Source organism: Leiobunum rupestre, chromosome 1, assembly GCF_980474605.1.
Source record: "Leiobunum rupestre chromosome 1, qqLeiRupe1.1.hap1, whole genome shotgun sequence".
NCBI lineage: Eukaryota > Metazoa > Arthropoda > Arachnida > Opiliones > Sclerosomatidae > Leiobunum > Leiobunum rupestre.
Window position 1 is genome coordinate 80,769,556 of NC_143384.1, and position 19,834 is coordinate 80,789,389.

The window sequence follows — 19,834 nt, forward strand, 5'->3', positions numbered from 1 at the left end:
CGACCAATTGCCCTAGACTCCTCCGATCAATTGTCCTAGACTCCTAGGATCAATTGTCCTAGACTCCTCGAATAAATTGTCCTAGACTCCTACAACCCATGGATCACACCGAATTCCGACCAATTGTCCTAGACTCTTCCAATCCATCGATCACACCGAATTCCGATCAATTGTCCTAGACTTCTCCAACCCATATATCACACCGAATTCCGACCAATAGTCCTAGACTCCTCCAACCCATATATCACACCGAATTCCGATCAATTGCCCTAGACTCCCCCAACCCATGGATCACACCGAATTCCGACCAATTGTCCTAGTACCCTCCAATCCATAGATCACACCGAATTACGACCAATTGTCCTAGACTCTTCCAACCCATGGATCACACTGAAGTTCAACCAATTGTCCTAGACCATCCAATCCATAGATCACATCGAAGTCCGACCAATTTCCCTAGACCCCCTACCTATAGATCACACCGAATTCTTTACAGCGATGAGGTAGAGGATTTTCGCAAGGAAATTAATTGTGATAAAACTTAAATAATCGTGTTTATATTTTTAGCGAGTTAATAAATTGTCGTGACTTTCGCGGGGAAGCGAAAGCCCGCATGCGAAATCCAAGTTCTTTCGCCCAACGCACAGAGAAGCGAATCAACTTTGATATAATTTGAAATGAGCGCGGCTGATCTTGATTAAAGCATATACTTTCTGAGAGTGGAAGTCGTGACGGAGGTTTCTCCGTGTGTTTCATTTCCCCGCGAATCCTCGAATCAGGGAAACTGGCGGGCATTAGAGTCCCTAATAAAGGGCTCTATAGCCATCTCCGCTTACCATCACGTTTCGTTCGCCGCAACGAAATAAAAGAGATTCGAAACGCAGATCGCGTTTTATTTAAACGAGTAATTGTTTTCCAGCAGCGCCGGCAAAAGTTCACCAACACGATGTCTCCGCTATCGTTTATTCAGTAAGAGGGTTTTCCCTCGAGTTCTTCGGTTTTCCCGTTCCATAAAAACTTGTAAGAGTAGGGAGCTGTTGGCTCGCGTGGCATGAAGGGCTTTCCACCACCCTCCTACGCATTGTAACCCGGCAGCGGCGGCGATCGTAAAATATTTCTGTGGGGCACGAGCCATTATTTTTTCATCCAAAAAATCATATACTTAAAACTTAAGCATGAAAATGTACAGCTCTAGATTTTTATTACTATATATATTTTTTTAAAACCGTTCTTTCTTATATCTCATCCGCCAATGAATACATTGATAACAAAAGTTAAGTCGATATCTTTGGAAAAATATCTGTACATGGCTAGAGTATTAAGTCCTTTTTGACCACATACTTTACGAAGGTATTTTGGTAAAATAGGGTACACGACGCGGCGATATTCTGTTTGGACGAATCTATCGAAATCAATTTTACGGTTATATCATCTTAATGCTACTCGCATTTGTAATCTCAAAACAACTTTTGTAAAAAGACAAAATTCGAACTCAAATAAAGGCAGTGAGATTATAAATTTTTTCCCTGATTGCTATTTTTCCTCAATGTTATTTCTGTAGGGGCTCTGCCCTCGTTTGTTTTTCCCTGGGGGGCTCGAGCCCCAGAGCCCTCACGGGATCGCCGTGACGCCGTCACTGTAACCCGGCCACCTGTTTAAAGGCATTAAAAATAGTACAATAGTTGATTTTATTAAATAAAAAGTGGTCTTGCCCAACTTGCCCAATGTCGCTCTTACGTCATAAGACCCAGCAGCTTTATTAGTATATTCTTCGCACGAGCGATTTAAACGCGTGCTAGAAAATCCGAAATTCCTCTGGCGACTGTAGCGCTTGTTCGTAGACTTGTAGAAGTCAGAGACTGTGACGTCAGAGCCAGATTTATAGAAAAAATAACTATTATTAAATCATTTGAAAAATAACGAATACAATCTTAGAATATTATAAGTAATCAGACATTGCAATGTCTTTAATGCATATCTTAAAAATCAAAGATTATTTTAGAAATAATCAAAGGGTTTGGAATCTAAAAAAATCTTTAAAAATCGGGCCTATATTTTGTAATCAATAAAAAAATCTGGAAAATCATGGTTTAAAATTGTTTGTTAAGTCTTTAATAAATTTTACAATATTTTCGAAATCATAAAATCACTGGGAATCAAAAGAAATATTTGGCAATCAGAAATCTGCTTAGAAGGGCATATTATGATGACCAAAACGTGGTTAAGGAAAATAGAATAAAACATTTAACTATTCCGATAATAGATGGTGTGAAAGTCGTTGCGCGTGAGCAGGAAATATTACGGAAGTAGTGTGTTGTAAACGTCATATCCTTTGAAACAAGCTGTCAGGGTTTCAAATCGCTTACGGAATTGGTAATGGTCCGATATTAAAATTTGTTGAAAACCCATCGGAGAAAAGTAGTTTACGATATAAACCGGTAGATGACGCTCAAATCAATTAAACTGGAATACAAATTATCGTTTTAAATTGCTGGATTTGCATTGAAAATTCAATTTAATTCGGTACGTAATAACCACCACTGATAAAAAAAATCTCAAAAAATTCATCTTTACGATATTTAACACAAAAAGCAAAAATTCAGACCGAGAATTAAGAAACATTCAATAGAAATTGATTGTTGAACCCGATCGTCCTAACGCTCCAGGCGGTGTATTTCAGAAACGAATAACAAATGGAAGTTGGAACTAAAATTATTATTAACTTAACCTTTGACGTTCAATCATTCGTTGAAAAACTCATTTCTCGCTTCGAATTCTTCACTTCATTTCTGTACACCATTAACGTTCAAGGAATGAAAATTGAATTAATTCGATTCGTCTGAAATACGTAGTTAGTCGGTAAAAGAATTTTGCCTTCTTTAAAAAAATAAGTTTATAACAGACACGTTTCGAGCGGCACCAAAATAGAAAGGCATTTCAATCGACGCTCCGCGTAAAATATGGCGGGATATTTTCCCACGCCAAGGCTTAGCGGAGAGTTATCGCTTCTTCGCGCATTCATTAATAACGGCGCGCTCGGAGCCGAGAAAATTGCGAGTGCAATCCTTTAAACACTCAAAAGTTTTTGCTAACACATTTTCGCTAAGTGGAGGCTTATGTGTGTTTTTAATGATGATGGCGTGGTGGCGAACGCATCTCGAGGAGCCCCAAAGCCTGTAATTTTATTTCGTCGTTCATGAAAATCATGTTTGACTTTGCTCGTGAAACCAGTAATTTTATTTTCGGCGCGCAAGGGAAATTATCTTCCCGCATTTTTTCAGTTCTGCTTCGAGATTATTAAATATCAGCCTCTTAAAGTGGCTGGCGAAATTCCGTAATAGGCCTAGCCCCGATTACCGAGCGTCAGTTTTAAGATCGCTAAGTACTTCGCGTCAAAGTCCCAAGGTTAAGAGCCGATAGAAAAATAAGATCCTATCCTAGAATTAGCGAGCGTGTCTAAAGGTAGGGCTTTCTAATTTCGTATGCCTTTTAGAGAGGAGTCAAAAAAATATATAAATCGAAACTTGTATAATAACGTGGTGGGTTGCGAAGTGGACGGACCATTTTCGGCACGCTGGACTTTTACAAAAAGTGTGGTAATTAGGAGGCATTTTCATCTCCCCAACCTGGTTAGCAGCGCCCTCCGTGTGTCGGTAATCGGCTCCTTAAAAAGGCAGGTGTGTTATCGAGTGTCTCATCAAAGATCATCACCCGTCAACTGCCATTTCGTTAACCATACAGATTATACACCCTCTGAGTAAAACGGTCGTGAACGGCCTCAGGAATGAATGTTATTCCCAAGTTTTCTTTTGTATTCCGCACGAACGATAATTCTAGGCTTGGCGAGGACTTGTCCGACTGCTCGCGGCGTTCCTTGTTCGACAAAATATAATACTTTAGGTCCGCTCTTACGCTAGTAACTTTTTCTACCCCTTCAAAGAGTTTCATTTGTATTGCCCTCTTCAATCTGTTTATGTCGAATAAATGTTATTACGTATTCGATCGCTTTCTTTATCCAGGATATCTCCCGACCAGTAAAACGACTTGAACTGGATCTATGAAGATTTCAACTATGAAATAAACGGGAAAATAAATTCCAACGGCTTTTCGGCATCGGAATTTTTTTTTTTAAATTAGGGGTAGCAATGCAGCCAGCGGCAGCGTTAAGCGACTTCAACAGTCACTGAGGTCATTTTAACGTCAGTAATGATTCATTCAATTAATAGTTTGCCTTTTAATTGAAAGAGTTCAAAGTTAGAGCTAAATGTACAGTTGAACGTGCCTTTTTCTTAAGCTTTTCTTTTCGAAATTTAACGGTCAGCGTACTTAGATGGCACCACTTTCTCAATGAGGTATCATGTTCTACGTCTACGGTCTACCATAGTTATTTTTTCTCGGCGACAGTCAAAAAATGGCTTCTGAGCATGCTCAATATCATCAAATCCGGTGTTCCTTCCCTTGCAAGCATCCAATTTTGAAGTACCAAAACTTTTAACATTTCATACCCATTCATTTTATCGTCTATAATAAACTATATTGTGATTTTTGCATTCGACCACAAAAATGAAATAATTTAAAATAAAAAAAAATATTCATTGCCTAAAACAGAATGAAAACCAATCGCGAATAAAAGATTTCATCTTAAATTTTGAGTGGAAACGGCCCTAAAAAATAAATTTTTCATTTAAACAAAAACTTTCGTGTTCTTAGGAAGACGCTCTAGCCAACTGAGCTAATGGGCCTTTCCAAATTTAGTCTCGATGAAAACTTTCCCGCCTTTTTAAAAATAGTCGTTTCAAAAACTAATTCTTCTACACTTTGGCCCATGGGGGGATCGAGCCCACGACCTTCGCGTTATTAGCACGACGCACTAACCAACTGAGCTAATGGGCCTTTCCAACTGTATTTGATGAAAACCTACTAACCTTTTTTAAAAATATTCGTTTCAAAAACAAGTTCTTTAACACTTTGGCCCATGGGGGGATCTAACCCACGATCTTCGCGTTATTAGCACGACGCTATAACCAACTAAGCTAATGGGCCTTTCAAATTGCATTTGATGAAAACCTACTCGCCTTTTTAAAAATATTCGTTTCAAAGACAAGTTCTTTATCACTTTGGCCCATGGGGGGATCGAACCCACGACCTTCGCGTTATTAGCACGACGCCCTATCCAACTGAGCTAATGGGCCGATGCTTTCAGTTTCGATGAAAACCTACCCGCCTTTTTAAAAATATTCGTTTCAAAAATAAGTTCTTTAACACTTTGGCCCATGGGGGGATTGAACCCACGACCTTCGCGATAATACCACGACGCTCTAACCAACTGAGCTAATGGGCCTTGCCAATTGTATTTGATGAAAACCTACCCGCCTTTTTAAAAATATTCGTTTGAAAAACAAGTTCTTTAACACTTTGGCCCATGGGGGGATCGAACCCACGACCTTCGCGTTATTAGCACGACGCTCTAACCAACTGAGCTAATGGGCCTTACCAACTGTATTTGATGAAAACCTACCCGCCTTTTTAAAAATATTCGTTTCAAAAACAAGTTCTTTATCACTTTGGCCAATGGCGGATCGAACCCACGACCTTCGCGTTATTAGCACGACGCTCTAACCAACTGAGCTAATGGGCCTTTCCAACTGTATTTGATGAAAACCTACCCACCCTTTTAAAAATATTCGTTTCAAAAACAAGTTCTTTAACACTTTGGCCAATGGGGGGATCGAACCCACGACATTCGCGTTATTAGCACGACGCTCTAACCAACTGAGCTAATGGGCCTTTCCAATTGTATTTGATGAAAACCTACCAGCCTTTTTAAAAATATTCGTTTCAAAAATAAGTTCTTTAACACTTTGGCCCATGGGGGGGATCGAACCCACGACCTTCGCGATAATACCACGACGCTCTAACCAACTAAGCTAATGGGCCTTTCCAACTGTATTTGATGAAAACCTACCCGCCTTTTTAAAAATATTCGTTTCAAAAACAAGTTCTTTAACATTTTGGCCCATGGGGGGATCGAACCCACGACCTTCGCGATAATACCACGACGCTCTAACCAACTGAGCTAATGGGCCTTGCCAATTGTATTTGATGAAAACCTACCCGCCTTTTTAAAAATATTAGTTTCAAAAAAATGTTCTTTAACACTTTGGCCCATGGGGGGACCGAACCCACGACCTTCGCGTTATTAGCACGACGCTCTAACCAACTGAGCTAATGGGCCTTTCCAATTGTATTTGATGAAAACCTACCCGCCTTTATAAAAATATTCGTTTCAAAAACAAGTTCTTTAACACTTTGACCCATGGGGGGATCGAACCCACGACCTTCGCGATAATACCACGACGCTCTAACCAACTGAGCTAATTGGCCTTGCCAATTGTATTTGATGAAAACCTACCCGCCTTTATAAAAATATTCGTTTCAAAAACAAGTTCTTTAACACTTTGACCCATGGGGGGATCGAACCCACGACCTTCGCGATAATACCACGACGCTCTAACCAACTGAGCTAATTGGCCTTGCCAATTGTATTTGATGAAAACCTACCCGCCTTTTTAAAAATATTCTTTTCAGAAACAAGTTCTTTAACACTTTGGCCCATGGGGGGATCGAACCCACGACCTTCGCGATAATACCACGACGCTCTAACCAACTGAGCTAATGGGCCTTACCAATTGTATTTGATGAAAACCTACCCGCCTTTTTTAAAAATATTCGTTTCAAAAACAAGTTCTTTAACACTTTGGCCCATGGGGGGATCGAACCCATGACCTTCGCGTTATTAGCACGACGCTCTAACCAACTGAGCTAATGGGCCTTTCCAATTGTATTTGATGAAAACCTACCCGCCTTTTTAAAAATATTCGTTTCAAAAACAAGTTCTTTAACACTTTGGCCCATGGGGGGATCGAACCCACGACCTTCGCGTTATTCGCACGACGCTCTAACCAACTGAGCTAATGGGCCTTTCCAGTTGTATTTGATGAAAACCTACCCGCCTTTTTAAAAATATTCGTTTTAAAAACAAGTTCTTTAACACTTTGGCCCATGGGGGGATCGAACCGACGAACTTCACGATAATACAACGACGCTCTAACCAACTGAGCTAATGGGCCTTACCAATTGTATTTGATGAAAACCTACACGCCTTTTTAAAAATATTCGTTTCAAAAACAAGTTCTTTAACACTTTGGCCCATGGGGGGATCGAACCCACGACCTTCGCGTTTCTAGCACGACGCTCTAACCAACTGAGCTAATGGGCCTTTCCAACTGTATTTGATGAAAACCTACCCACCTTTTTAAAAATATTCGTTTCAAAAACAAGTTCTTTAACACTTTGGCCAATGGGGGGATCGAACCCACGAACTTCGCGTTTCTAGCACGACGCTCTAACCAACTGAGCTAATGGGCCTTTCCAACTTGATTTGATGAAAACCTACCCGCCTTTTTAAAAATATTCGTTTCAAAAACAAGTTCTTTAACACTTTGACCCATGGGGGGATCGAACCCACGACCTTCGCGATAATACCACGACGCTCTAACCAACTGAGCTAATGGGCCTTTCCAACTGTATTTGATGAAAACCTACCCGCCTTTTTAAAAAAAATTCGTTTCAAAAATAAGTTCTTTAACACTTTGGCCCATGGGGGGATTGAACCCACGACCTTCGCGATAATACCACGACGCTCTAACCAACTGAGCTAATGGGCCTTGCCAATTGTATTTGATGAAAACCTACTCGCCTTTTTAAAAATATTCGTTTCAAAAACAAGTTCTTTAACACTTTGGCCCATGGGGGGATCGAACCCACGACCTTCGCGTTATTAGCACGACGCTCTAACCAACTGAGCTAATGGGCCTTTCCAACTGTATTTGATGAAAACCTACCCGCCTTTTTAAAAATATTCGTTTCAAAAACAAGTTCTTTAACACTTTGGCCCATGGGGGGATCGAACCCACGACTTTCGCGATAATACCACGACGCTCTAACCAACTGAGCTAATGGGCCTTGCCAATTGTATTTGATGAAAACCTACCCGCCTTTTTAAAAATATTCGTTTCAAAAACAAGTTCTTTAACACTTTGGCCCATGGGGGGATCGAACCCACGACCTTCGCGTTATTAGCACAACGCTCTAACCAACTGAGCTAATGGGCCTTGCCAATTGTATTTGATGAAAACCTACCCGCCTTTTTAAAAATATTCGTTTCAAAAACAAGTTCTTTAACACTTTGGCCCATGGGGGGATCGAACCCACGACCTTCGCGTTATTAGCACAACGCTCTAACCAACTGAGCTAATGGGCCTTACCAATTGTATTTGATGAAAACCTACCCGCCTTTTTAAAAATATTCGTTTCAAAAACAAGTTCTTTAACACTTTGGCCAATGGGGGGATCGAACCCACGACCTTCGCGTTATTAGCACGACGCTCTAACCAACTGAGCTAATGGGCCTTTCCAACTGTATTTGATGAAAACCTACTAACCCTTTTCAAAAATATTCGTTTCAAAAACAAGTTCTTTAACACTTTGGCCCATGGGGAGATCGAACCCACGACCTTCGCGTTATTAGCACGACGCTCTAACCAACTGAGCTAATGGGCCTTGCCAATTGTATTTGATGAAAACCTACCCGCCTTTTTAAAAATATTCGTTTCAAAAACAAGTTCTTTAACACTTTGGCCCATGGGGGGATCGAACCCACGACCTTCGCGTTATTAGCAAAACGCTCTAACCAACTGAGCTAATGGGCCTTACCAATTGTATTTGATGAAAACCTACCCGCCTTTTTAAAAATATTCGTTTCAAAAACAAGTTCTTTAACACTTTGGCCAATGGGGGGATCGAACCCACGACCTTCGCGTTATTAGCACGACGCTCTAACCAACTGAGCTAATGGGCCTTTCCAACTGTATTTGATGAAAACCTACTAACCCTTTTCAAAAATATTCGTTTCAAAAACAAGTTCTTTAACACTTTGGCCCATGGGGGGATCGAACCCACGACCTTCGCGTTATTAGCACAACGCTCTAACCAACTGAGCTAATGGGCCTTGCCAATTGTATTTGATGAAAACCTACCCGCCTTTTTAAAAATATTCGTTTCAAAAACAAGTTCTTTAACACTTTGGCCAATGGGGGGATCGAACCCACGACCTTCGCGTTATTAGCACGACGCTCTAACCAACTGAGCTAATGGGCCTTTCCAACTGTATTTGATGAAAACCTACTAACCCTTTTCAAAAATATTCGTTTCAAAAACAAGTTCTTTAACACTTTGGCCCATGGGGAGATCGAACCCACGACCTTCGCGTTATTAGCACGACGCTCTAGCCAACTGAGCTAATGGACCTTACCATTAGTATTTGATGAAAACCTACCCGCCTTTTTAAAAATATTCGTTTCAAAAACAAGTTCTTTAACACTTTGGCCAATGGGGGGATCGAACCCACGACATTCGCGTTATTAGCACGACGCTCTAACCAACTGAGCTAATGGGCCTTTCCAATTGTATTTGATGAAAACCTACCAGCCTTTTTAAAAATATTCGTTTCAAAAATAAGTTCTTTAACACTTTGGCCCATGGGGGGGATCGAACCCACGACCTTCGCGATAATACCACGACGCTCTAACCAACTAAGCTAATGGGCCTTTCCAACTGTATTTGATGAAAACCTACCCGCCTTTTTAAAAATATTCGTTTCAAAAACAAGTTCTTTAACATTTTGGCCCATGGGGGGATCGAACCCATGACCTTCGCGATAATACCACGACGCTCTAACCAACTGAGCTAATGGGCCTTGCCAATTGTATTTGATGAAAACCTACCCGCCTTTTTAAAAATATTAGTTTCAAAAAAATGTTCTTTAACACTTTGGCCCATGGGGGGACCGAACCCACGACCTTCGCGTTATTAGCACGACGCTCTAACCAACTGAGCTAATGGGCCTTTCCAATTGTATTTGATGAAAACCTACCCGCCTTTATAAAAATATTCGTTTCAAAAACAAGTTCTTTAACACTTTGACCCATGGGGGGATCGAACCCACGACCTTCGCGATAATACCACGACGCTCTAACCAACTGAGCTAATTGGCCTTGCCAATTGTATTTGATGAAAACCTACCCGCCTTTATAAAAATATTCGTTTCAAAAACAAGTTCTTTAACACTTTGACCCATGGGGGGATCGAACCCACGACCTTCGCGATAATACCACGACGCTCTAACCAACTGAGCTAATTGGCCTTGCCAATTGTATTTGATGAAAACCTACCCGCCTTTTTAAAAATATTCTTTTCAGAAACAAGTTCTTTAACACTTTGGCCCATGGGGGGATCGAACCCACGACCTTCGCGATAATACCACGACGCTCTAACCAACTGAGCTAATGGGCCTTACCAATTGTATTTGATGAAAACCTACCCGCCTTTTTTAAAAATATTCGTTTCAAAAACAAGTTCTTTAACACTTTGGCCCATGGGGGGATCGAACCCATGACCTTCGCGTTATTAGCACGACGCTCTAACCAACTGAGCTAATGGGCCTTTCCAATTGTATTTGATGAAAACCTACCCGCCTTTTTAAAAATATTCGTTTCAAAAACAAGTTCTTTAACACTTTGGCCCATGGGGGGATCGAACCCACGACCTTCGCGTTATTCGCACGACGCTCTAACCAACTGAGCTAATGGGCCTTTCCAGTTGTATTTGATGAAAACCTACCCGCCTTTTTAAAAATATTCGTTTTAAAAACAAGTTCTTTAACACTTTGGCCCATGGGGGGATCGAACCGACGAACTTCACGATAATACAACGACGCTCTAACCAACTGAGCTAATGGGCCTTACCAATTGTATTTGATGAAAACCTACACGCCTTTTTAAAAATATTCGTTTCAAAAACAAGTTCTTTAACACTTTGGCCCATGGGGGGATCGAACCCACGACCTTCGCGTTTCTAGCACGACGCTCTAACCAACTGAGCTAATGGGCCTTTCCAACTGTATTTGATGAAAACCTACCCACCTTTTTAAAAATATTCGTTTCAAAAACAAGTTCTTTAACACTTTGGCCAATGGGGGGATCGAACCCACGAACTTCGCGTTTCTAGCACGACGCTCTAACCAACTGAGCTAATGGGCCTTTCCAACTTGATTTGATGAAAACCTACCCGCCTTTTTAAAAATATTCGTTTCAAAAACAAGTTCTTTAACACTTTGACCCATGGGGGGATCGAACCCACGACCTTCGCGATAATACCACGACGCTCTAACCAACTGAGCTAATGGGCCTTTCCAACTGTATTTGATGAAAACCTACCCGCCTTTTTAAAAAAAATTCGTTTCAAAAATAAGTTCTTTAACACTTTGGCCCATGGGGGGATTGAACCCACGACCTTCGCGATAATACCACGACGCTCTAACCAACTGAGCTAATGGGCCTTGCCAATTGTATTTGATGAAAACCTACTCGCCTTTTTAAAAATATTCGTTTCAAAAACAAGTTCTTTAACACTTTGGCCCATGGGGGGATCGAACCCACGACCTTCGCGTTATTAGCACGACGCTCTAACCAACTGAGCTAATGGGCCTTTCCAACTGTATTTGATGAAAACCTACCCGCCTTTTTAAAAATATTCGTTTCAAAAACAAGTTCTTTAACACTTTGGCCCATGGGGGGATCGAACCCACGACTTTCGCGATAATACCACGACGCTCTAACCAACTGAGCTAATGGGCCTTGCCAATTGTATTTGATGAAAACCTACCCGCCTTTTTAAAAATATTCGTTTCAAAAACAAGTTCTTTAACACTTTGGCCCATGGGGGGATCGAACCCACGACCTTCGCGTTATTAGCACAACGCTCTAACCAACTGAGCTAATGGGCCTTGCCAATTGTATTTGATGAAAACCTACCCGCCTTTTTAAAAATATTCGTTTCAAAAACAAGTTCTTTAACACTTTGGCCCATGGGGGGATCGAACCCACGACCTTCGCGTTATTAGCACAACGCTCTAACCAACTGAGCTAATGGGCCTTACCAATTGTATTTGATGAAAACCTACCCGCCTTTTTAAAAATATTCGTTTCAAAAACAAGTTCTTTAACACTTTGGCCAATGGGGGGATCGAACCCACGACCTTCGCGTTATTAGCACGACGCTCTAACCAACTGAGCTAATGGGCCTTTCCAACTGTATTTGATGAAAACCTACTAACCCTTTTCAAAAATATTCGTTTCAAAAACAAGTTCTTTAACACTTTGGCCCATGGGGAGATCGAACCCACGACCTTCGCGTTATTAGCACGACGCTCTAGCCAACTGAGCTAATGGACCTTACCATTAGTATTTGATGAAAACCTACCCGCCTTTTTAAAAATATTCGTTTCAAAAACAAGTTCTTTAACACTTTGGCCAATGGGGGGATCGAACCCACGAACTTCGCGTTTCTAGCACGACGCTCTAACCAACTGAGCTAATGGGCCTTTCCAACTTGATTTGATGAAAACCTACCCGCCTTTTTAAAAATATTCGTTTCAAAAACAAGTTCTTTAACACTTTGACCCATGGGGGGATCGAACCCACGACCTTCGCGATAATACAACGACGCTCTAACCAACTGAGCTAATGGGCCTTACCAATTGTATTTGATGAAAACCTACACGCCTTTTTAAAAATATTCGTTTCAAAAACAAGTTCTTTAACACTTTGGCCCATGGGGGGATCGAACCCACGACCTTCGCGTTTCTAGCACGACGCTCTAACCAACTGAGCTAATGGGCCTTTCCAACTGTATTTGATGAAAACCTACCCACCTTTTTAAAAATATTCGTTTCAAAAACAAGTTCTTTAACACTTTGGCCAATGGGGGGATCGAACCCACGAACTTCGCGTTTCTAGCACGACGCTCTAACCAACTGAGCTAATGGGCCTTTCCAACTCGATTTGATGAAAACCTACCCGCCTTTTTAAAAATATTCGTTTCAAAAACAAGTTCTTTAACACTTTGACCCATGGGGGGATCGAACCCACGACCTTCGCGATAATACCACGACGCTCTAACCAACTGAGCTAATGGGCCTTTCCAACTGTATTTGATGAAAACCTACCCGCCTTTTTAAAAAAAATTCGTTTCAAAAATAAGTTCTTTAACACTTTGGCCCATGGGGGGATTGAACCCACGACCTTCGCGATAATACCACGACGCTCTAACCAACTGAGCTAATGGGCCTTGCCAATTGTATTTGATGAAAACCTACTCGCCTTTTTAAAAATATTCGTTTCAAAAACAAGTTCTTTAACACTTTGGCCCATGGGGGGATCGAACCCACGACCTTCGCGTTATTAGCACGACGCTCTAACCAACTGAGCTAATGGGCCTTTCCAACTGTATTTGATGAAAACCTACCCGCCTTTTTAAAAATATTCGTTTCAAAAACAAGTTCTTTAACACTTTGGCCCATGGGGGGATCGAACCCACGACTTTCGCGATAATACCACGACGCTCTAACCAACTGAGCTAATGGGCCTTGCCAATTGTATTTGATGAAAACCTACCCGCCTTTTTAAAAATATTCGTTTCAAAAACAAGTTCTTTAACACTTTGGCCCATGGGGGGATCGAACCCACGACCTTCGCGTTATTAGCACAACGCTCTAACCAACTGAGCTAATGGGCCTTGCCAATTGTATTTGATGAAAACCTACCCGCCTTTTTAAAAATATTCGTTTCAAAAACAAGTTCTTTAACACTTTGGCCCATGGGGGGATCGAACCCACGACCTTCGCGTTATTAGCACAACGCTCTAACCAACTGAGCTAATGGGCCTTACCAATTGTATTTGATGAAAACCTACCCGCCTTTTTAAAAATATTCGTTTCAAAAACAAGTTCTTTAACACTTTGGCCAATGGGGGGATCGAACCCACGACCTTCGCGTTATTAGCACGACGCTCTAACCAACTGAGCTAATGGGCCTTTCCAACTGTATTTGATGAAAACCTACCCGCCTTTTTAAAAATATTCGTTTCAAAAACAAGTTCTTTAACACTTTGGCCCATGGGCATATCGAACCGACGACCTTCGCGTTATTAGCACGACGCTCTAACCAACTGAGCTAATGGTCCTTTCCAGTTGTATTTGATGAAAACCTACCCGCCTTTTTAAAAATATTCGTTTCAAAAACAAGTTCTTTAACACTTTGGCCCATGGGCATATCGAACCGACGACCTTCGCGTTATTAGCACAACGCTCTAACCAACTGAGCTAATGGGCCTTACCAATTGTATTTGATGAAAACCTACCCGCCTTTTTAAAAATATTCGTTTCAAAAACAAGTTCTTTAACACTTTGGCCAATGGGGGGATCGAACCCACGACCTTCGCGTTATTAGCACGACGCTCTAACCAACTGAGCTAATGGGCCTTTCCAACTGAATTTGATGAAAAAATACCCGCCTTTTTAAAAATATTCGTCTCAAAAACAAGTTCTTTAACACTTTGGCCCATGTGGGGATCGAACCCACGACCTTCGCGTTATTAGCACGACGCTCTAACCAACTGAGCTAATGGGCCTTTCCAATTGCATTTGATGAAAACCTACTAACCTTTTTAAAAATATTCGTTTCAAAAACAAGTTCTTTAACACTTTGGCCCATGGGGGGATCGAACCCACGACCTTCGCGTTATTCGCACGACGCTCTAACCAACTGAGCTAATGGTCCTTTCCAATAGTGTTTGATGAAAACCTACCCGCCTTTTTAAAAATATTCGTTTCAAAAACAAGTTCTTTAACACTTTGGCCCATGGGGGGATCGAACCCACGACCTTCGCGTTATTAGCACGACGCTCTAACCAACTGAGCTAATGGGCCTTTCCAACTGTATTTGATGAAAACCTACCCGCCTTTTTAAAAATATTCGTTTCAAAAACAAGTTCTTTAACACTTTGGCCCATGGGCATATCGAACCGACGACCTTCGCGTTATTAGCACGACGCTCTAACCAACTGAGCTAATGGGCCTTTCCAGTTGTATTTGATGAAAACCTACCCGCCTTTTTAAAAATATTCGTTTCAAAAACAAGTTCTTTAACACTTTGGCCCATGGGGGGATCGAACCCACGACCTTCGAGTTATTAGCACGACGCTCTAACCAACTGAGCTAATGGGCCTTACCAATTATATTTGATGAAAACCTACCCGCCTTTTTAAAAATATTCGTTTCAAAAACAAGTTCTTTAACACTTTGGCCAATGGGGGGATCGAACCCACGACCTTCGCGTTATTAGCACGACGCTCTAACCAACTGAGCTAATGGGCCTTTCCAACTGTATTTGATGAAAACCTACCCGCCTTTTTAAAAATATTCGTTTCAAAAATAAGTTCTTTAACACTTTGGCCCATGGGGGGATTGAACCCACGACCTTCGCGATAATACCACGACGCTCTAACCAACTGAGCTAATGGGCCTTGCCAATTGTATTTGATGAAAACCTACCCGCCTTTTTAAAAATATTCGTTTGAAAAACAAGTTCTTTAACACTTTGGCCCATGGGGGGATCGAACCCACGACCTTCGCGTTATTAGCACGACGCTCTAACCAACTGAGCTAATGGGCCTTACCAACTGTATTTGATGAAAACCTACCCGCCTTTTTAAAAATATTCGTTTCAAAAACAAGTTCTTTATCACTTTGGCCAATGGCGGATCGAACCCACGACCTTCGCGTTATTAGCACGACGCTCTAACCAACTGAGCTAATGGGCCTTTCCAACTGTATTTGATGAAAACCTACCCACCCTTTTAAAAATATTCGTTTCAAAAACAAGTTCTTTAACACTTTGGCCAATGGGGGGATCGAACCCACGACATTCGCGTTATTAGCACGACGCTCTAACCAACTGAGCTAATGGGCCTTTCCAATTGTATTTGATGAAAACCTACCAGCCTTTTTAAAAATATTCGTTTCAAAAATAAGTTCTTTAACACTTTGGCCCATGGGGGGGATCGAACCCACGACCTTCGCGATAATACCACGACGCTCTAACCAACTAAGCTAATGGGCCTTTCCAACTGTATTTGATGAAAACCTACCCGCCTTTTTAAAAATATTCGTTTCAAAAACAAGTTCTTTAACATTTTGGCCCATGGGGGGATCGAACCCACGACCTTCGCGATAATACCACGACGCTCTAACCAACTGAGCTAATGGGCCTTGCCAATTGTATTTGATGAAAACCTACTCGCCTTTTTAAAAATATTCGTTTCAAAAACAAGTTCTTTAACACTTTGGCCCATGGGGGGATCGAACCCACGACCTTCGCGTTATTAGCACGACGCTCTAACCAACTGAGCTAATGGGCCTTTCCAACTGTATTTGATGAAAACCTACCCGCCTTTTTAAAAATATTCGTTTCAAAAACAAGTTCTTTAACATTTGGCCCATGGGGGGATCGAACCCACGACTTTCGCGATAATACCACGACGCTCTAACCAACTGAGCTAATGGGCCTTGCCAATTGTATTTGATGAAAACCTACCCGCCTTTTTAAAAATATTCGTTTCAAAAACAAGTTCTTTAACACTTTGGCCCATCGGGGGATCGAACCCACGACCTTCGCGTTATTAGCACAACGCTCTAACCAACTGAGCTAATGGGCCTTGCCAATTGTATTTGATGAAAACCTACCCGCCTTTTTAAAAATATTCGTTTCAAAAACAAGTTCTTTAACACTTTGGCCCATGGGGGGATCGAACCCACGACCTTCGCGTTATTAGCACAACGCTCTAACCAACTGAGCTAATGGGCCTTACCAATTGTATTTGATGAAAACCTACCCGCCTTTTTAAAAATATTCGTTTCAAAAACAAGTTCTTTAACACTTTGGCCAATGGGGGGATCGAACCCACGACCTTCGCGTTATTAGCACGACGCTCTAACCAACTGAGCTAATGGGCCTTTCCAACTGTATTTGATGAAAACCTACTAACCCTTTTCAAAAATATTCGTTTCAAAAACAAGTTCTTTAACACTTTGGCCCATGGGGAGATCGAACCCACGACCTTCGCGTTATTAGCACGACGCTCTAACCAACTGAGCTAATGGGCCTTTCCAACTGTATTTGATGAAAACCTAATAACCTTTAAAAAATATTCGTTTAAAAAACTAGTTCTTTAACACTTTGGCCCATGGGGGGATCGAACCCACGACCTTCGCGTTATTAGCACGACGCTCTAACCAACTAAGCTAATGGGCCTTTCCAATTGTATTTGATGAAGACCTACCCGCCTTTTTAAAAATATTCGTTTAAAAAACTAGTTCTTTAACCCTTTGGCCCATGGGGGGATCGAACCCACGACCTTCGCGTTATTAGCACGACGCTCTAACCAACTGAGCTAATGGGCCTTGCCAATTGTATTTGATGAAAACCTACCCGCCTTTTTAAAAATATTCGTTTCAAAAACAAGTTCTTTAACACTTTGGCCAATGGGGGGATCGAACCCACGACCCTCGCGTTATTAGCACGACGCTCTAACAAACTGAGCTAATGGGCCTTTCCAACTGTATTTGATGAAAACCTACCCGCCTTTTTAAAAATATTCGTTTAAAAAACTAGTTCTTTAACACTTTGGCCCATGGGGGGATCGAACCCACGACCTTCGCGTTATTAGCACGACGCTCTAACCAACTGAGCTAATGGGCCTTTCCAACTGGATTTGATGAAAACCTACTAACCTTTAAAAAATATTCGTTTCAAAAACAAGTTCTTTAACACTTTGGCCCATGGGGGGATCGAACCCACGACCTTCGCGTTATTAGAACGACGCTCTAACCAACTGAGCTAATGGGCCTTTCCAACTGTATTTGATGAAAACCTAATAACGTTTAAAAAATATTCGTTTAAAAAACTAGTTCTTTAACACTTTGGCCCATGGGGGGATCGAACCCACGACCTTCGCGTTATTAGCACGACGCTCTAACCAACTAAGCTAATGGGCCTTTCCAATTGTATTTGATGAAAACCTACCCGCCTTTTTAAAAATATTCGTTTAAAAAACTAGTTCTTTAACACTTTGGCCCATGGGGGGATCGAACCCACGACCTTCGCGTTATTAGCACGACGCTCTAACCAACTGAGCTAATGGGCCTTTCCAACTGTATTTGATGAAAACCTACCCGCCTTTTTAAAAATATTCGTTTAAAAAACTAGTTCTTTAACACTTTGGCCCATGGGGGGATCGAACCCACGACCTTCGCGTTATTAGCACGACGCTCTAACCAACTGAGCTAATGGGCCTTTCCAACTGGATTTGATGAAAACCTACTAACCTTTAAAAAATATTCGTTTCAAAAACAAGTTCTTTAACACTTTGGCCCATGGGGGGATCAACCCACGACCTTCGCGTTATTAGCACGACGCTCTAACCAACTGAGCTAATGGGCCTTGCCAACAGCATTTGATGAAAACCTATCCGCCTTTTTAAAAATATTCGTTTCAAAAACAAGTTCTTTATTTCTTTGGCCCATGTGGGGATCGAACCCACGACCTTCGCGTTATTAGCACGACGCTCTAACCAACTGAGCTAATGGGCATTTCCGATAATAGTTGATGAAAACCTACCCGCCTTTTTAAAAATATTCGTTTCAAAAACAAGCTCTTTAACACTTTGGCCAATGGGGGGATCGAACCCACCACCTTCACGTTATTAGCACGACGCTCTATCCAACTGAGCTAATGGGCCTTTCCAACCGTATTTGATGAAAAACTACCCGCCTTTTTAAAAATATTCGTCTCAAAAACAAGTTCTTTAACACTTTGGCCCATGGGGGGATCGAACCCACGACCTTCGCGTTATTAGCACGACGCTCTAACCAACTGAGCTAATGGGCCTTGCCAATTGTATTTGATGCAAACCTACCCGCCTTCTTAAAAATATTCGTTCCAAAACAAGTTCTTTAACACTTTGGCCCATGGGGGGGACCGAACCCACGACCTTCACGTTATTAGCACGACGCTCTATCCAACTGAGCTAATGGGCCTTTCCAACTGTATTTGATGAAAAACTACCCGCCTTTTTAAAAATATTCGTCTCAAAAACAAGTTCTTTAACACTTTGGCCCATGGGGGGATCGAACCCACGACCTTCGCGTTATTAGCACGACGCTCTAACCAACTGAGCTAATGGGCCTTGCCAATTGTATTTGATGCAAACCTACCCGCCTTTTTAAAAATATTCGTTCCAAAACAAGTTCTTTATCACTTTGGCCCATGGGGGGATCGAACCCACGACCTTCGCGTTATTAGCACAACGCTCTAACCAACTGAGCTAATGGGCCTTTCCCAAAGTGTTTGATGAAAACCTACTCGCCTTTTTACAAATATTCGTTTCAAAAACAAGTTCTTTAACACTTTGGCCCATGGGGGGATCGAACCCACGACCTTCGCGTTATTAGCACGACGCTCTAACCAACTGAGCTAATGGGCCTTGCCAATTGTATTTGATGAAAACCTACTAACCTTTTCAAAAATATTCGTTTCAAAAATAAGTTCTTTAACACTTTGGCCCATGGGGGGATCAACCCACGACCTTCGCGTTATTAGTACGACGCTCTAACCAACTGAGCTAATGGGCCTTTCCCAAAGTATTTGATGAAAACCTACTAACCTTTTCAAAAATATTCGTTTCAAAAACAAGTACTTTAACACTTTGGCCCATGGGGGGATTGAACCCACGACCTTCGCGTTATTAGCACGACGCTCTAACCAACTGAGCTAATGGGCCTTGCCAACAACATTTGATGAAAACCTACCCGCCTTTT

At 41.6% G+C, this 19,834-nt stretch overlaps 75 non-coding genes across 75 annotated transcripts; all 75 read right to left on the bottom strand.

The window, feature by feature from the left end:
• Positions 1 to 5,118: 5,118 nt before the first annotated feature.
• TRNAI-AAU (transfer RNA isoleucine (anticodon AAU)) lies at positions 5,119 to 5,192 on the bottom strand. The gene has a single exon. It is a non-coding gene; the product is annotated as a tRNA-Ile (tRNA).
• A 75-nt stretch (positions 5,193 to 5,267) lies between these two features.
• On the bottom strand, positions 5,268 to 5,341 carry TRNAN-AUU (transfer RNA asparagine (anticodon AUU)). The gene has a single exon. It is a non-coding gene; the product is annotated as a tRNA-Asn (tRNA).
• Positions 5,342 to 5,416: 75 nt separating this feature from the next.
• Positions 5,417 to 5,490, bottom strand: TRNAI-AAU (transfer RNA isoleucine (anticodon AAU)). Its single transcript has one exon. It is a non-coding gene; the product is annotated as a tRNA-Ile (tRNA).
• Positions 5,491 to 5,862: 372 nt separating this feature from the next.
• TRNAN-AUU (transfer RNA asparagine (anticodon AUU)) lies at positions 5,863 to 5,937 on the bottom strand. The gene has a single exon. It is a non-coding gene; the product is annotated as a tRNA-Asn (tRNA).
• Positions 5,938 to 6,012: 75 nt separating this feature from the next.
• On the bottom strand, positions 6,013 to 6,086 carry TRNAN-AUU (transfer RNA asparagine (anticodon AUU)). Its single transcript has one exon. It is a non-coding gene; the product is annotated as a tRNA-Asn (tRNA).
• A 75-nt stretch (positions 6,087 to 6,161) lies between these two features.
• Positions 6,162 to 6,235, bottom strand: TRNAI-AAU (transfer RNA isoleucine (anticodon AAU)). Its single transcript has one exon. It is a non-coding gene; the product is annotated as a tRNA-Ile (tRNA).
• Positions 6,236 to 6,310: 75 nt separating this feature from the next.
• Positions 6,311 to 6,384, bottom strand: TRNAN-AUU (transfer RNA asparagine (anticodon AUU)). The gene has a single exon. It is a non-coding gene; the product is annotated as a tRNA-Asn (tRNA).
• Positions 6,385 to 6,459: 75 nt separating this feature from the next.
• On the bottom strand, positions 6,460 to 6,533 carry TRNAN-AUU (transfer RNA asparagine (anticodon AUU)). The gene has a single exon. It is a non-coding gene; the product is annotated as a tRNA-Asn (tRNA).
• A 75-nt stretch (positions 6,534 to 6,608) lies between these two features.
• Positions 6,609 to 6,682, bottom strand: TRNAN-AUU (transfer RNA asparagine (anticodon AUU)). The gene has a single exon. It is a non-coding gene; the product is annotated as a tRNA-Asn (tRNA).
• Positions 6,683 to 6,758: 76 nt separating this feature from the next.
• On the bottom strand, positions 6,759 to 6,832 carry TRNAI-AAU (transfer RNA isoleucine (anticodon AAU)). The gene has a single exon. It is a non-coding gene; the product is annotated as a tRNA-Ile (tRNA).
• A 75-nt stretch (positions 6,833 to 6,907) lies between these two features.
• On the bottom strand, positions 6,908 to 6,981 carry TRNAI-AAU (transfer RNA isoleucine (anticodon AAU)). Its single transcript has one exon. It is a non-coding gene; the product is annotated as a tRNA-Ile (tRNA).
• A 224-nt stretch (positions 6,982 to 7,205) lies between these two features.
• TRNAS-AGA (transfer RNA serine (anticodon AGA)) lies at positions 7,206 to 7,279 on the bottom strand. The gene has a single exon. It is a non-coding gene; the product is annotated as a tRNA-Ser (tRNA).
• Positions 7,280 to 7,503: 224 nt separating this feature from the next.
• Positions 7,504 to 7,577, bottom strand: TRNAN-AUU (transfer RNA asparagine (anticodon AUU)). Its single transcript has one exon. It is a non-coding gene; the product is annotated as a tRNA-Asn (tRNA).
• A 76-nt stretch (positions 7,578 to 7,653) lies between these two features.
• Positions 7,654 to 7,727, bottom strand: TRNAN-AUU (transfer RNA asparagine (anticodon AUU)). Its single transcript has one exon. It is a non-coding gene; the product is annotated as a tRNA-Asn (tRNA).
• Positions 7,728 to 7,802: 75 nt separating this feature from the next.
• On the bottom strand, positions 7,803 to 7,876 carry TRNAI-AAU (transfer RNA isoleucine (anticodon AAU)). Its single transcript has one exon. It is a non-coding gene; the product is annotated as a tRNA-Ile (tRNA).
• Positions 7,877 to 7,951: 75 nt separating this feature from the next.
• On the bottom strand, positions 7,952 to 8,025 carry TRNAN-AUU (transfer RNA asparagine (anticodon AUU)). Its single transcript has one exon. It is a non-coding gene; the product is annotated as a tRNA-Asn (tRNA).
• A 75-nt stretch (positions 8,026 to 8,100) lies between these two features.
• TRNAI-AAU (transfer RNA isoleucine (anticodon AAU)) lies at positions 8,101 to 8,174 on the bottom strand. The gene has a single exon. It is a non-coding gene; the product is annotated as a tRNA-Ile (tRNA).
• Positions 8,175 to 8,249: 75 nt separating this feature from the next.
• TRNAI-AAU (transfer RNA isoleucine (anticodon AAU)) lies at positions 8,250 to 8,323 on the bottom strand. The gene has a single exon. It is a non-coding gene; the product is annotated as a tRNA-Ile (tRNA).
• Positions 8,324 to 8,398: 75 nt separating this feature from the next.
• On the bottom strand, positions 8,399 to 8,472 carry TRNAI-AAU (transfer RNA isoleucine (anticodon AAU)). The gene has a single exon. It is a non-coding gene; the product is annotated as a tRNA-Ile (tRNA).
• Positions 8,473 to 8,548: 76 nt separating this feature from the next.
• TRNAI-AAU (transfer RNA isoleucine (anticodon AAU)) lies at positions 8,549 to 8,622 on the bottom strand. The gene has a single exon. It is a non-coding gene; the product is annotated as a tRNA-Ile (tRNA).
• A 224-nt stretch (positions 8,623 to 8,846) lies between these two features.
• Positions 8,847 to 8,920, bottom strand: TRNAI-AAU (transfer RNA isoleucine (anticodon AAU)). Its single transcript has one exon. It is a non-coding gene; the product is annotated as a tRNA-Ile (tRNA).
• A 76-nt stretch (positions 8,921 to 8,996) lies between these two features.
• On the bottom strand, positions 8,997 to 9,070 carry TRNAI-AAU (transfer RNA isoleucine (anticodon AAU)). Its single transcript has one exon. It is a non-coding gene; the product is annotated as a tRNA-Ile (tRNA).
• Positions 9,071 to 9,145: 75 nt separating this feature from the next.
• On the bottom strand, positions 9,146 to 9,219 carry TRNAI-AAU (transfer RNA isoleucine (anticodon AAU)). Its single transcript has one exon. It is a non-coding gene; the product is annotated as a tRNA-Ile (tRNA).
• Positions 9,220 to 9,593: 374 nt separating this feature from the next.
• Positions 9,594 to 9,668, bottom strand: TRNAN-AUU (transfer RNA asparagine (anticodon AUU)). The gene has a single exon. It is a non-coding gene; the product is annotated as a tRNA-Asn (tRNA).
• Positions 9,669 to 9,743: 75 nt separating this feature from the next.
• TRNAN-AUU (transfer RNA asparagine (anticodon AUU)) lies at positions 9,744 to 9,817 on the bottom strand. Its single transcript has one exon. It is a non-coding gene; the product is annotated as a tRNA-Asn (tRNA).
• A 75-nt stretch (positions 9,818 to 9,892) lies between these two features.
• Positions 9,893 to 9,966, bottom strand: TRNAI-AAU (transfer RNA isoleucine (anticodon AAU)). The gene has a single exon. It is a non-coding gene; the product is annotated as a tRNA-Ile (tRNA).
• Positions 9,967 to 10,041: 75 nt separating this feature from the next.
• On the bottom strand, positions 10,042 to 10,115 carry TRNAN-AUU (transfer RNA asparagine (anticodon AUU)). Its single transcript has one exon. It is a non-coding gene; the product is annotated as a tRNA-Asn (tRNA).
• A 75-nt stretch (positions 10,116 to 10,190) lies between these two features.
• Positions 10,191 to 10,264, bottom strand: TRNAN-AUU (transfer RNA asparagine (anticodon AUU)). The gene has a single exon. It is a non-coding gene; the product is annotated as a tRNA-Asn (tRNA).
• Positions 10,265 to 10,339: 75 nt separating this feature from the next.
• TRNAN-AUU (transfer RNA asparagine (anticodon AUU)) lies at positions 10,340 to 10,413 on the bottom strand. The gene has a single exon. It is a non-coding gene; the product is annotated as a tRNA-Asn (tRNA).
• A 76-nt stretch (positions 10,414 to 10,489) lies between these two features.
• On the bottom strand, positions 10,490 to 10,563 carry TRNAI-AAU (transfer RNA isoleucine (anticodon AAU)). Its single transcript has one exon. It is a non-coding gene; the product is annotated as a tRNA-Ile (tRNA).
• A 75-nt stretch (positions 10,564 to 10,638) lies between these two features.
• On the bottom strand, positions 10,639 to 10,712 carry TRNAI-AAU (transfer RNA isoleucine (anticodon AAU)). The gene has a single exon. It is a non-coding gene; the product is annotated as a tRNA-Ile (tRNA).
• A 224-nt stretch (positions 10,713 to 10,936) lies between these two features.
• Positions 10,937 to 11,010, bottom strand: TRNAS-AGA (transfer RNA serine (anticodon AGA)). Its single transcript has one exon. It is a non-coding gene; the product is annotated as a tRNA-Ser (tRNA).
• Positions 11,011 to 11,234: 224 nt separating this feature from the next.
• Positions 11,235 to 11,308, bottom strand: TRNAN-AUU (transfer RNA asparagine (anticodon AUU)). The gene has a single exon. It is a non-coding gene; the product is annotated as a tRNA-Asn (tRNA).
• A 76-nt stretch (positions 11,309 to 11,384) lies between these two features.
• Positions 11,385 to 11,458, bottom strand: TRNAN-AUU (transfer RNA asparagine (anticodon AUU)). The gene has a single exon. It is a non-coding gene; the product is annotated as a tRNA-Asn (tRNA).
• Positions 11,459 to 11,533: 75 nt separating this feature from the next.
• TRNAI-AAU (transfer RNA isoleucine (anticodon AAU)) lies at positions 11,534 to 11,607 on the bottom strand. Its single transcript has one exon. It is a non-coding gene; the product is annotated as a tRNA-Ile (tRNA).
• A 75-nt stretch (positions 11,608 to 11,682) lies between these two features.
• TRNAN-AUU (transfer RNA asparagine (anticodon AUU)) lies at positions 11,683 to 11,756 on the bottom strand. The gene has a single exon. It is a non-coding gene; the product is annotated as a tRNA-Asn (tRNA).
• A 75-nt stretch (positions 11,757 to 11,831) lies between these two features.
• On the bottom strand, positions 11,832 to 11,905 carry TRNAI-AAU (transfer RNA isoleucine (anticodon AAU)). The gene has a single exon. It is a non-coding gene; the product is annotated as a tRNA-Ile (tRNA).
• A 75-nt stretch (positions 11,906 to 11,980) lies between these two features.
• Positions 11,981 to 12,054, bottom strand: TRNAI-AAU (transfer RNA isoleucine (anticodon AAU)). Its single transcript has one exon. It is a non-coding gene; the product is annotated as a tRNA-Ile (tRNA).
• A 75-nt stretch (positions 12,055 to 12,129) lies between these two features.
• On the bottom strand, positions 12,130 to 12,203 carry TRNAI-AAU (transfer RNA isoleucine (anticodon AAU)). The gene has a single exon. It is a non-coding gene; the product is annotated as a tRNA-Ile (tRNA).
• A 374-nt stretch (positions 12,204 to 12,577) lies between these two features.
• On the bottom strand, positions 12,578 to 12,651 carry TRNAN-AUU (transfer RNA asparagine (anticodon AUU)). Its single transcript has one exon. It is a non-coding gene; the product is annotated as a tRNA-Asn (tRNA).
• A 75-nt stretch (positions 12,652 to 12,726) lies between these two features.
• Positions 12,727 to 12,800, bottom strand: TRNAS-AGA (transfer RNA serine (anticodon AGA)). Its single transcript has one exon. It is a non-coding gene; the product is annotated as a tRNA-Ser (tRNA).
• Positions 12,801 to 13,024: 224 nt separating this feature from the next.
• TRNAN-AUU (transfer RNA asparagine (anticodon AUU)) lies at positions 13,025 to 13,098 on the bottom strand. The gene has a single exon. It is a non-coding gene; the product is annotated as a tRNA-Asn (tRNA).
• A 76-nt stretch (positions 13,099 to 13,174) lies between these two features.
• Positions 13,175 to 13,248, bottom strand: TRNAN-AUU (transfer RNA asparagine (anticodon AUU)). The gene has a single exon. It is a non-coding gene; the product is annotated as a tRNA-Asn (tRNA).
• A 75-nt stretch (positions 13,249 to 13,323) lies between these two features.
• Positions 13,324 to 13,397, bottom strand: TRNAI-AAU (transfer RNA isoleucine (anticodon AAU)). The gene has a single exon. It is a non-coding gene; the product is annotated as a tRNA-Ile (tRNA).
• A 75-nt stretch (positions 13,398 to 13,472) lies between these two features.
• TRNAN-AUU (transfer RNA asparagine (anticodon AUU)) lies at positions 13,473 to 13,546 on the bottom strand. The gene has a single exon. It is a non-coding gene; the product is annotated as a tRNA-Asn (tRNA).
• Positions 13,547 to 13,621: 75 nt separating this feature from the next.
• On the bottom strand, positions 13,622 to 13,695 carry TRNAI-AAU (transfer RNA isoleucine (anticodon AAU)). Its single transcript has one exon. It is a non-coding gene; the product is annotated as a tRNA-Ile (tRNA).
• A 75-nt stretch (positions 13,696 to 13,770) lies between these two features.
• Positions 13,771 to 13,844, bottom strand: TRNAI-AAU (transfer RNA isoleucine (anticodon AAU)). The gene has a single exon. It is a non-coding gene; the product is annotated as a tRNA-Ile (tRNA).
• A 75-nt stretch (positions 13,845 to 13,919) lies between these two features.
• Positions 13,920 to 13,993, bottom strand: TRNAI-AAU (transfer RNA isoleucine (anticodon AAU)). The gene has a single exon. It is a non-coding gene; the product is annotated as a tRNA-Ile (tRNA).
• Positions 13,994 to 14,366: 373 nt separating this feature from the next.
• Positions 14,367 to 14,440, bottom strand: TRNAI-AAU (transfer RNA isoleucine (anticodon AAU)). Its single transcript has one exon. It is a non-coding gene; the product is annotated as a tRNA-Ile (tRNA).
• Positions 14,441 to 14,515: 75 nt separating this feature from the next.
• Positions 14,516 to 14,589, bottom strand: TRNAI-AAU (transfer RNA isoleucine (anticodon AAU)). Its single transcript has one exon. It is a non-coding gene; the product is annotated as a tRNA-Ile (tRNA).
• A 224-nt stretch (positions 14,590 to 14,813) lies between these two features.
• On the bottom strand, positions 14,814 to 14,887 carry TRNAI-AAU (transfer RNA isoleucine (anticodon AAU)). Its single transcript has one exon. It is a non-coding gene; the product is annotated as a tRNA-Ile (tRNA).
• Positions 14,888 to 15,111: 224 nt separating this feature from the next.
• Positions 15,112 to 15,185, bottom strand: TRNAI-AAU (transfer RNA isoleucine (anticodon AAU)). Its single transcript has one exon. It is a non-coding gene; the product is annotated as a tRNA-Ile (tRNA).
• Positions 15,186 to 15,260: 75 nt separating this feature from the next.
• Positions 15,261 to 15,334, bottom strand: TRNAI-AAU (transfer RNA isoleucine (anticodon AAU)). The gene has a single exon. It is a non-coding gene; the product is annotated as a tRNA-Ile (tRNA).
• Positions 15,335 to 15,409: 75 nt separating this feature from the next.
• TRNAN-AUU (transfer RNA asparagine (anticodon AUU)) lies at positions 15,410 to 15,483 on the bottom strand. Its single transcript has one exon. It is a non-coding gene; the product is annotated as a tRNA-Asn (tRNA).
• Positions 15,484 to 15,558: 75 nt separating this feature from the next.
• Positions 15,559 to 15,632, bottom strand: TRNAI-AAU (transfer RNA isoleucine (anticodon AAU)). The gene has a single exon. It is a non-coding gene; the product is annotated as a tRNA-Ile (tRNA).
• Positions 15,633 to 16,004: 372 nt separating this feature from the next.
• TRNAN-AUU (transfer RNA asparagine (anticodon AUU)) lies at positions 16,005 to 16,079 on the bottom strand. The gene has a single exon. It is a non-coding gene; the product is annotated as a tRNA-Asn (tRNA).
• A 75-nt stretch (positions 16,080 to 16,154) lies between these two features.
• TRNAN-AUU (transfer RNA asparagine (anticodon AUU)) lies at positions 16,155 to 16,228 on the bottom strand. Its single transcript has one exon. It is a non-coding gene; the product is annotated as a tRNA-Asn (tRNA).
• Positions 16,229 to 16,303: 75 nt separating this feature from the next.
• Positions 16,304 to 16,377, bottom strand: TRNAI-AAU (transfer RNA isoleucine (anticodon AAU)). The gene has a single exon. It is a non-coding gene; the product is annotated as a tRNA-Ile (tRNA).
• A 74-nt stretch (positions 16,378 to 16,451) lies between these two features.
• Positions 16,452 to 16,525, bottom strand: TRNAN-AUU (transfer RNA asparagine (anticodon AUU)). The gene has a single exon. It is a non-coding gene; the product is annotated as a tRNA-Asn (tRNA).
• Positions 16,526 to 16,600: 75 nt separating this feature from the next.
• On the bottom strand, positions 16,601 to 16,674 carry TRNAI-AAU (transfer RNA isoleucine (anticodon AAU)). The gene has a single exon. It is a non-coding gene; the product is annotated as a tRNA-Ile (tRNA).
• A 75-nt stretch (positions 16,675 to 16,749) lies between these two features.
• Positions 16,750 to 16,823, bottom strand: TRNAI-AAU (transfer RNA isoleucine (anticodon AAU)). The gene has a single exon. It is a non-coding gene; the product is annotated as a tRNA-Ile (tRNA).
• A 75-nt stretch (positions 16,824 to 16,898) lies between these two features.
• On the bottom strand, positions 16,899 to 16,972 carry TRNAI-AAU (transfer RNA isoleucine (anticodon AAU)). Its single transcript has one exon. It is a non-coding gene; the product is annotated as a tRNA-Ile (tRNA).
• Positions 16,973 to 17,048: 76 nt separating this feature from the next.
• On the bottom strand, positions 17,049 to 17,122 carry TRNAI-AAU (transfer RNA isoleucine (anticodon AAU)). The gene has a single exon. It is a non-coding gene; the product is annotated as a tRNA-Ile (tRNA).
• A 74-nt stretch (positions 17,123 to 17,196) lies between these two features.
• TRNAI-AAU (transfer RNA isoleucine (anticodon AAU)) lies at positions 17,197 to 17,270 on the bottom strand. Its single transcript has one exon. It is a non-coding gene; the product is annotated as a tRNA-Ile (tRNA).
• Positions 17,271 to 17,345: 75 nt separating this feature from the next.
• Positions 17,346 to 17,419, bottom strand: TRNAI-AAU (transfer RNA isoleucine (anticodon AAU)). Its single transcript has one exon. It is a non-coding gene; the product is annotated as a tRNA-Ile (tRNA).
• A 224-nt stretch (positions 17,420 to 17,643) lies between these two features.
• On the bottom strand, positions 17,644 to 17,717 carry TRNAI-AAU (transfer RNA isoleucine (anticodon AAU)). The gene has a single exon. It is a non-coding gene; the product is annotated as a tRNA-Ile (tRNA).
• Positions 17,718 to 17,939: 222 nt separating this feature from the next.
• On the bottom strand, positions 17,940 to 18,013 carry TRNAI-AAU (transfer RNA isoleucine (anticodon AAU)). Its single transcript has one exon. It is a non-coding gene; the product is annotated as a tRNA-Ile (tRNA).
• Positions 18,014 to 18,088: 75 nt separating this feature from the next.
• On the bottom strand, positions 18,089 to 18,162 carry TRNAI-AAU (transfer RNA isoleucine (anticodon AAU)). The gene has a single exon. It is a non-coding gene; the product is annotated as a tRNA-Ile (tRNA).
• Positions 18,163 to 18,237: 75 nt separating this feature from the next.
• Positions 18,238 to 18,311, bottom strand: TRNAI-AAU (transfer RNA isoleucine (anticodon AAU)). Its single transcript has one exon. It is a non-coding gene; the product is annotated as a tRNA-Ile (tRNA).
• A 222-nt stretch (positions 18,312 to 18,533) lies between these two features.
• TRNAI-AAU (transfer RNA isoleucine (anticodon AAU)) lies at positions 18,534 to 18,607 on the bottom strand. Its single transcript has one exon. It is a non-coding gene; the product is annotated as a tRNA-Ile (tRNA).
• Positions 18,608 to 18,831: 224 nt separating this feature from the next.
• TRNAI-AAU (transfer RNA isoleucine (anticodon AAU)) lies at positions 18,832 to 18,905 on the bottom strand. Its single transcript has one exon. It is a non-coding gene; the product is annotated as a tRNA-Ile (tRNA).
• Positions 18,906 to 19,129: 224 nt separating this feature from the next.
• Positions 19,130 to 19,203, bottom strand: TRNAI-AAU (transfer RNA isoleucine (anticodon AAU)). Its single transcript has one exon. It is a non-coding gene; the product is annotated as a tRNA-Ile (tRNA).
• Positions 19,204 to 19,277: 74 nt separating this feature from the next.
• On the bottom strand, positions 19,278 to 19,351 carry TRNAI-AAU (transfer RNA isoleucine (anticodon AAU)). The gene has a single exon. It is a non-coding gene; the product is annotated as a tRNA-Ile (tRNA).
• A 75-nt stretch (positions 19,352 to 19,426) lies between these two features.
• Positions 19,427 to 19,500, bottom strand: TRNAI-AAU (transfer RNA isoleucine (anticodon AAU)). The gene has a single exon. It is a non-coding gene; the product is annotated as a tRNA-Ile (tRNA).
• A 223-nt stretch (positions 19,501 to 19,723) lies between these two features.
• Positions 19,724 to 19,797, bottom strand: TRNAI-AAU (transfer RNA isoleucine (anticodon AAU)). Its single transcript has one exon. It is a non-coding gene; the product is annotated as a tRNA-Ile (tRNA).
• Positions 19,798 to 19,834: the final 37 nt, after the last annotated feature.